Here is an 8,416-nt window from a genome sequence, read left to right as displayed (position 1 = left end):
GTATCTTATGTCCTTTATCCACATAACATGTGTAAATATTTGTATGAACATAACAAGATTCAACAACTGAGACATAAACTGAACAAGTTCCACAGACATCTGACTAACATAAATTGAATAATGTGTCCCTGAACAAAGGGTGGGGGGTCAAAATTAAAAGTAACAGTCAGTATCTGTTGTGACCACCAGCTGCATTAAGTACTGCAGTGAATCTCCTCCTCATGGACTGCACCAGATTTGCCAGTTCTTGCTGTGAGATGTTACGCCACTCTTCCACCAAGGCACCTGCAAGTTCCCAGACATTTCTGGGGGGAATGGCCCTAGACCTCACCCTCCGATCCAACTGGCCCCAGACGTGCTCAATGCGATTGAGATCCGGGCTCTTCGCTGGCCATGGCAGAACACTGACATTCCTGTCTTGCAGGAAATCACGCACAGAACGATCAGTATGGTTGGTGGCATTGTCATGCTGGAGGGTCATGTCAGAATGAGCCTGCAGGAAGGGTACCACATGAGGGAGGAGGATATATTCCCTGTAACTCACAGCTTTGAGATTGCCTGCAATGACAACAAGCTCAGTCCGATGATGCTGTGACACACCGCCCCAGACCATGACGGACCCTCCATCTCCAAATCGATCCTGCTCCAGATTACAGGCCTCGGTGTAATGCTCATTCCTTCGACGATAAACACAAATCCGACCATCACTCCTGGTGAGACAAAACTGCGACTCGTCAGTGAAGAGCACTATTTGCCAGTCCTGTCTGTTCCAGCAACAGTGGGTTTGTGCCTATAGGCGACGTTGTTGCTGGTGATGTCTGGTGAGGACCTTCCTTACAACAGGCCTACAAGCCCGCAGTCCAGCCTCTCTCAGCCTATTGCAGACAGTCTGAGCACTGATAGAGGGATTGTGTGTTCCTGGTGTAACTCGGGCAGTTGTTGTTGCCATCCTGTACCTGTCCCGCAGGTGTGATGTTCGGATGTACCGATCCTGTGCAGGTATTGTTACACGTGGTCTGCCGCTGCGAGGACGATCAGCTGTCCGTCCTGTCTCCCTGTTGCACTGTTGTCTTAGGCATCTCACAGTACGGACATTGCAATTTATTGCCCTGGCCACATCTGCAGTCCTCATGCTTCCTTTCAGCATGCCTAAGGGACGTTCACGCAGATGAGCAGGGACCCTGGGCATCTTTCTTTTGATGTTTTTCAGAGTCAGTAGAACGGCCTCTTTAGTGACCTAAGTTTTCATAACGTTGACCAGCCTTGCGTCTGTAAGCTGTTAGTGTCTTAATGACCGTTCCACAGGTGCATGTTTATTAATTGTTTATGGTTCATTGAACATGCATGGGAAACATTGTTTAAATCTTTTACAATGAAGATCTGTGTAGTTATTTGGATTTTTAGGAATGATCTTTGAAAGACAGGGTCCTGAAAAGGGGACGTTTCCTTTTTTGCTGAGTTTATCATATCCAAGGAGCCTGAAAGCTAACATTTTCATTCATCATTCAAATCAGTTGCCATGTAGTTGAGACATTTTTTAAATAATAATTGGATTTTAACATAAACGTTTTTAAATGTCTATAATTTTTTGTTAATTACAAATTAGCTATATATACACACACACTACCAGTCAAAAGAACAACGACTCATTCAAGTTTTTAAAAGTTTTTTAAAACTATTTCCTACATTGTATAATGATAGTGAATACAGCAAAACTATGAAATAGCACATATGGAATCATGTAGAAACCAAAAAAGTTATAAACAAAACTAAATATATTTTATATTTGAGATTCTACAAATAGCCACCCTTTGACTTGATGACAGCTTAGCAACCTCTTGGCATTCTCTCAACCAGCTTCACCTGGAATGCTTTTCCAACAGTCTTGAGGGAGGTCCCACATATGCTGAGCACTTGTTGGCTGCTTTTCCTTCACTCTGCGGTCCAACTCATCCCAAACCATCTCAATTTGGTTGAGGTCAGGGGACTGTGGAGGCCAGGGCATCTGAGGCAGCACTCCATCACTCTTCTTCTTGGTTAAATAGCCCTTACACAGCCTGGAAGTGTGTTGGGTCATTGTCCTGTTGAAAAACAAATCATAGTCCCACTAAGCCCAAACCAGATGGGATGGCGTATCACTGCAGAATGCTGTGGTAGCCATGCTGGGTAAGTGTGCCTTGAATTCTAAATAAATCAAAAACAGTGTTACCAGCAAAGCACCCCCACACCGTAACACCTCCTCCTCCATGCTTTACGGTGGGAAATACACATATGCTGAGATCATCCGTTCACCGCATCTCACAAAGAAAGGCAGTTGAAACAAACAAAAGAACTATTTGGACTCCAGAAAAAAGGACACATTTCCACCGGTCTAATGTCCATTGCTCGTGTTTCTTGGCCCGAGCAAGTCTCTTCTTCTTATTTGTGTATTTTAGTAGTGGTTTCTGTGAAGCAATTCAACCATGAAGGCCTGATTCATACAGTCTCCTCTGAAAAGTTGATGTTGAGATGTGTCTGTTGAATTCTGTAAAGAATTTATTTTGGCTGCAATTTCTGAGGCTGATACCTATAATGAACTTTTCCTCTGCAGCAGAGATAACTCTGGGTCTTCCCTTCCTGTGACGGTCCTCATGAGAACCAGTTTCATCATAGCACTTGATGGTTTCTGCGACTACACTTGAAGAAACTGTCAAAGTTCTTGAAATGTTCTGTATTGACTGACCATGTCTTAAAGTAACGATGGACTGTCGTTTCTCTTTGCTTATTTGAGCTGTTCTTGCTATAATATGGACTTGCTATATTACCAAATAGGGCCATCTTCTGTATACCCCCCTACCTTGTCACAACACAACTGATTGGAGCGGCAGGGTAGCCTAGTGGTTAGAACATTGGACTAGTAACCGGAAGGTTGCAAGTCTTGTTAGTCGTATTGCTAACGTTAGCTAGTTAACTATGTCTAGCTTGATGGATGCTTATCTACCTAGCTAGCTGACTTTGCCAGATTTAGCAACGGCCACTGGCACTTGGAACGGACTTCAGTCAGCTAAATTTGGCTAGCTAACGCGTTAGCTGTTTTACTTTGAATGAAGGCGAATCAGGTAATTGAGTCAGGTGGCTGGCAAGTGGCAACTCACCAATTTACAGCTGGCCAGTTCTCGACATGCACATTTTCAAAGTTATTAAGTTGACTAGCTAGCAAACTTAAGTTATGTATGCTCGCTAAAAAAACATCCCAAAATAACTAACTTTATTAGTTAAGCTAAGCTCGTCTAAAATTGATATGAATGCTCTCACAAAGCCAGCTGACTGATCTTTTAAACTCTTGTCTGCCAATGTGGTGCAACAACCCACATACTGGACAGAGGTGATAGTCAGCTGTCATGGTCTCTCTGGTAAGTTGCTGTCAGATGTCCAGAGTCTGAAGCAGTAGATTGTGTCTGCGTCCTGCACCAGTTAAGCATGCACATTCTATTCTCTATCTATATATGTCTTGCTATATATACACACACATTACATAACCAAAAGTATGTGGACATGTGCTCGTTGAAAAACATGTAATTCCAAAATCATGGGTATTAATATGGAGTTGGTCCCCCCACTTTGCTGCTCTAACAGCCTACACTTTCTGGAAAGGCTTTCCACTAGATGTTGGAACATTGCTGCTGGGACTTGCTTCCATTCAGCCACAAGAGCATTCCAATTCATCCCAAAGGTGTTCGATGGTGTTGAGGTCAGGGTTCTGTGCAGGCCAGTCAAGTTCTTCCACACCGACCTCAACAAACCATTCCTGTATGGATCTCGCTTTGTGCACGGGGGCATTGTCATGCTGAAACAGGAAAGGGCCTTCCCCAAACTGTTACCACAGAGTTGGAAACACAGAATCATCTAGAATGTCATTGTATGCTGTAGCATTATGATTTCCCTTCACTTGAACTAAGGGGCCTAGCCCGAACCATGAAAAACAGCCCCAGACCATTATTCCTCCTCCACCAAACTTTACATTGGCACTATGTATTGGGCCAGGAAGTCTTCTCCTGGGACCTGCCAAACCCAAATTTGTCCTTCGTACTGCCAGGTGGTGAAGTGTGATTCATCACTCCAGAGAACGCGTTTCCACTGCTCCAGAGTGGAAACGCCTCCAACCAACGCTTGACATTGCGTATGGTGACCTTAGGCTTGTGTGCGGCTGCTCAGCTATGGAAATTCATTTCATGAAGCTCCTGACAAACAGTTCTTGCTGACAAACATTGCTTCCAGAGGCAGTTTGGAACTCTGTAGTGAGTGTTGCAACCAACAACATCATTTTTACATGCTACGCGCTTCAGCACTCGGCGGTCCCGTTCTGTGAACTTGTGTGGCCTATCGCTTTGCAGCTAAGCTCTTGTTGCTCCTGGATGTTTCCACTTCATAATAACTGAACTTACATTTGACCGGGGCAGCTTTAGCAGAGCAGACATTTTTTAGAAAGGGGGCATTCTATGACGGTGCCACATTGATAGTCATGACAGACAAAATGACAGACAAAATGAGAAAAAAAATCCAGAAAATCACATTGTAGGATTTTTTATGAATTTATTTGCAAATGATGGTGGAAAATAAGTATTTGGTCAATAACAAAAGTTTATCTCAATACTTTGTTATATACCCTTTGTTGGCAATGACAGAGGTCAAACGTTTTCTGTAAGTCTTCACAAGGTTTTCACACACTGTTGCTGGTATTTTGGCCCATTCCTCCCTGCAGGTCTCCTCTAGAGCAGTGATGTTTTGGGGATGTTGCTGGGCAACACGGACTTTCAACTCCCTCCAAAGATTTTCTATGGGGTTGAGATCTGGAGACTGGCTAGGCCACTCCAGGACCTTGAAATGCTTCTTACGAAGCCACTCCTTCGTTGCCCGGGCGGTGTGTTTGGGATCATTGTCATGCTGAAAGACCCAGCCACGTTTCATCTTCAATGCCCTTGCTGATGGAAGGAGGTTTTCATTCAAAATCTCACGATACATGGCCCCATTCATTCTTTCCTTTACACGGATCAGTCGTCCTGGTCCCTTTGCAGACACACAGCCCCAAAAGCATGATGTTTCCACCCCCATCCTTCACAGTAGGTATGGTGTTCTTTAGATGCAACTCAGCATTCTTTGTCCTCCAAACACGACGAGTTGAGTTTTTACCAAAAAGTTATATTTTGGTTTCATCTGACCATATGACATTCCCCCAATCTTCTTCTGGATCATCCAAATGCTCTCTAGCAAACTTCAGACGGGCCTGGACATGTAATGGCTTAAGCAGGGGGACACGTCTGGCACTGCAGGATTTGAGTCCCTGGCGGCGTAGTGTGTTACTGATGGTAGGCTTTGTTACTTTGGTCCCAGCTCTCTGCAGGTCATTCATTAGGTCCCCCCGTGTGTTTCTGGGATTTTTGCTCACCGTTCTTGGGATCATTTTGACCCCACGGGGTGAGATCTTGCGTGGAGCCCCAGATCAAGGGAGATTATCAGTGGTCTTGTATGTCTTCCATTTCCTAATAATTGCTCCCACAGTTGAATTCTTCAAACCAATCTGCTTACCTATTGCAGATTCAGTCTTCTCAGCCTGATGCAGGTCTACAATGTTGTTTCTGGTGTCCTTTGACAGCTCTTTGGTCTTGGCCATAGTGGAGTTTGGAGTGTGACTGTTTGAGGTTGTGGACAGGTGTCTTTTATACTGATAACAAGTTCAAAGGGTGCCATTAATACAGGTAACGAGTGGAGTACAGAGGAGCCTCTTAAAGAAGAAGTTACAGGTCTGTGAGAGCCAGAATTCTTGCTTGTTTGTAGGTGACCAAATACTTATTTTCCACCATAATTTGCAAATAAATTCATAAAAAATCCTACAATGTGATTTTCTTGAAAAAAAAAAATAATAATTTTTTTTTTCATTTTGTCTGTCAAAAAGTGTACCTATGATGAACATTACAGGCCTCTCTCATCTTTTTAAGTGGGAGAACATGCACAATTGGTGGCTGACTAAATACTTTTTAGCCCCACTGTACATACATACATACATACATACATACATACATACATACATACATACATACATACATACATACATACATACATACATACATACATACATACATACATACATACACAGCTGAAGTCGGAATTTGACATACACTAGTTTTTCAACCCCTCCACTTCTTGTTAACAAACTATAGTTTGTTTACAGACAGATTATTTCACTTATAATTCACTGTATCACAATTCCAGTGGGTCAGAAGTTTACATACACTAAGTTGACTGTGCCTTTAAACAGCTTGGAAAATTCCAGAAAATAATGTCATGGCTTTAGAAGCTTCTGTACCTTCTGTACCTGTGGATGTATTTCAAGGCCTACCTTCAAACCCAGTGCCTTTTTGCTTGACATCATGGGAAAATCAAAAGAAATCAACCAAGACCTCATAAAAAGAATTGTAGACCTCCACAAGTCTGGTTCATCCTTGGGAGCAATTTCCAAACACCTGAAGGTACCACGTTCATCTGTAAAAACAATAGTATGCAAGTATAAACACCATGGGACCACGCAGCCATCATACCGCTCAGGAAGGAGATGTCTCCTAGAGATTAACGTACTTTGGTGCGAAAAGTGCAAATCAATCCCAGAACAGATGTGTAGATGCTGGAGGAAACAGGCACAAAAGTATCTACATCCACAGTAAAACGAGTCCTATATCGACATAACCTGAAAGGCCGCTCAGCAGGGAAGAAGCCACTGCTCCAAACCCGCAATAAAAATGCCAGAATACAGTTTGCAACTGCACATGGGGACACAGATCGTCTTTTTGGAGAAATGTCCTCTGGTCTGATGAAACAAAAATATAACTGTTTGGCCATAATGACCATTGTTATGTTTGGATGAAAAAGGGGGGGGGGGTTTGCAAGCCGAAGTACACCATCCCAACCGTGAAGCATGGGGGTGGCAGCATCATGTTGTGGGGGTGCTTTGCTGCAGGAGGGACTGGTGCACTTCACAAAATAGATGGCATTATGAGGGAGGAAAATGATGTGGATATATTTAAGCAACATCTCAAGACATCAGTCAGGAAGTTAAAGCTTGGTCGCAAATGGGTCTTCCAAATGGACAATGAACACAAGCATACTTCTAAAGTTGTGGCAAAATGGCTGAAGGACAACAAAGTCAAGGTATTGGAGTGGCCATCACAAAGCCCTGACCTCAATCCTATAGAAAATTTGTGGGCCGAACTGAATAAGCGTGTGTGAGCAAGGAGGCCTTCAAACCTGACTCGGTTACACCAGCTCTGTCAGGAGGAATGGGCCAAAATTCACCCTACTTATTGTGGGAAGCTTGTGGAAGGTTAAGTTAAACAATTTAAAGGCAATGCCTCCAAATACTAAATGAGTGTATGTAAACGTCTGACACACTGAGAATGTGATGAAAGAAATAAAAGCTGAAATAAATCATTCTCGCTACTATTATTCTGACATTTCACATTCTCAAAATAAAGTGTTGATCCTAACTGACTTAAGAGAGGGAATTTTTACTTGGATTAAATGTCAAGAATTGTGAAAAACTGAGTTGAATGTATTTGGCTAAGGTGTATGTAAACTTCTGACTTCAACTGTATACACACACATCCGTGTGAATATCCTATCTATACCCAACCAGCTTCCCTGGTGAGCAGCAGCACCCATCCCTGAAAGGAGTCCAGACATCACATGACATCAGATCAGGAGTTGGCCGTCCCAGCTAAGCCTCAGGTGCTGCTAACGCGGGAGACATGGTCACATGACCTCGGCCCGGAGCATCAACACCTGGTACCACAGCTCTCTGCTCACACGGGTCTGGTAGAGTAGATAACATGTAGGGCCAGGAGTTTTTCTCAGCTATGTGACCTGACCAATCAAACCTAGTACCTAACTAGAACCCAGAGTTTTTGTCAGGAAAACCTACTAGCTCTAAGTCATACACTGCGGATAGCCACAAGGAGGAATGTGCAGTTGTTCGTAACTTGTAACACCCATAATTATTTTATCCCTCCTGCTGCTCAGAGCTTCAGTTGTTATTTAGCCATAGAGTCACAGTCTAGGCATCCCTTCGGTAGTGGCCTTGCAGGGAGAGAGAGAGATGGGGAGAGAGTGAGTCAGTCAAATAGGGAAGAGTCAAAGAAAACAAGAGAAACAGAGGTCAAGAGGGGATAGAGTAAGTAAAGAGGGAGAGATAGAAAAAGGGGGATGGCTTCCTCTATACTCTTGCATTGGTGCTCTTCTGACCATGTGCCAGAGTACTGCGATGTGCCAGAGTACTAATCCTATTCAAACTATAACCACTTTTGTGTGTATGTACATATATATATATATATATATATATATATATATATATATATATATATATATATACACACACACACACACACAC

Source organism: Oncorhynchus kisutch, linkage group LG18 (genome assembly GCF_002021735.2).
Source record: "Oncorhynchus kisutch isolate 150728-3 linkage group LG18, Okis_V2, whole genome shotgun sequence".
Taxonomy (NCBI): domain Eukaryota; kingdom Metazoa; phylum Chordata; class Actinopteri; order Salmoniformes; family Salmonidae; genus Oncorhynchus; species Oncorhynchus kisutch.
Note: the sequence above shows the minus strand (reverse complement) of the source record.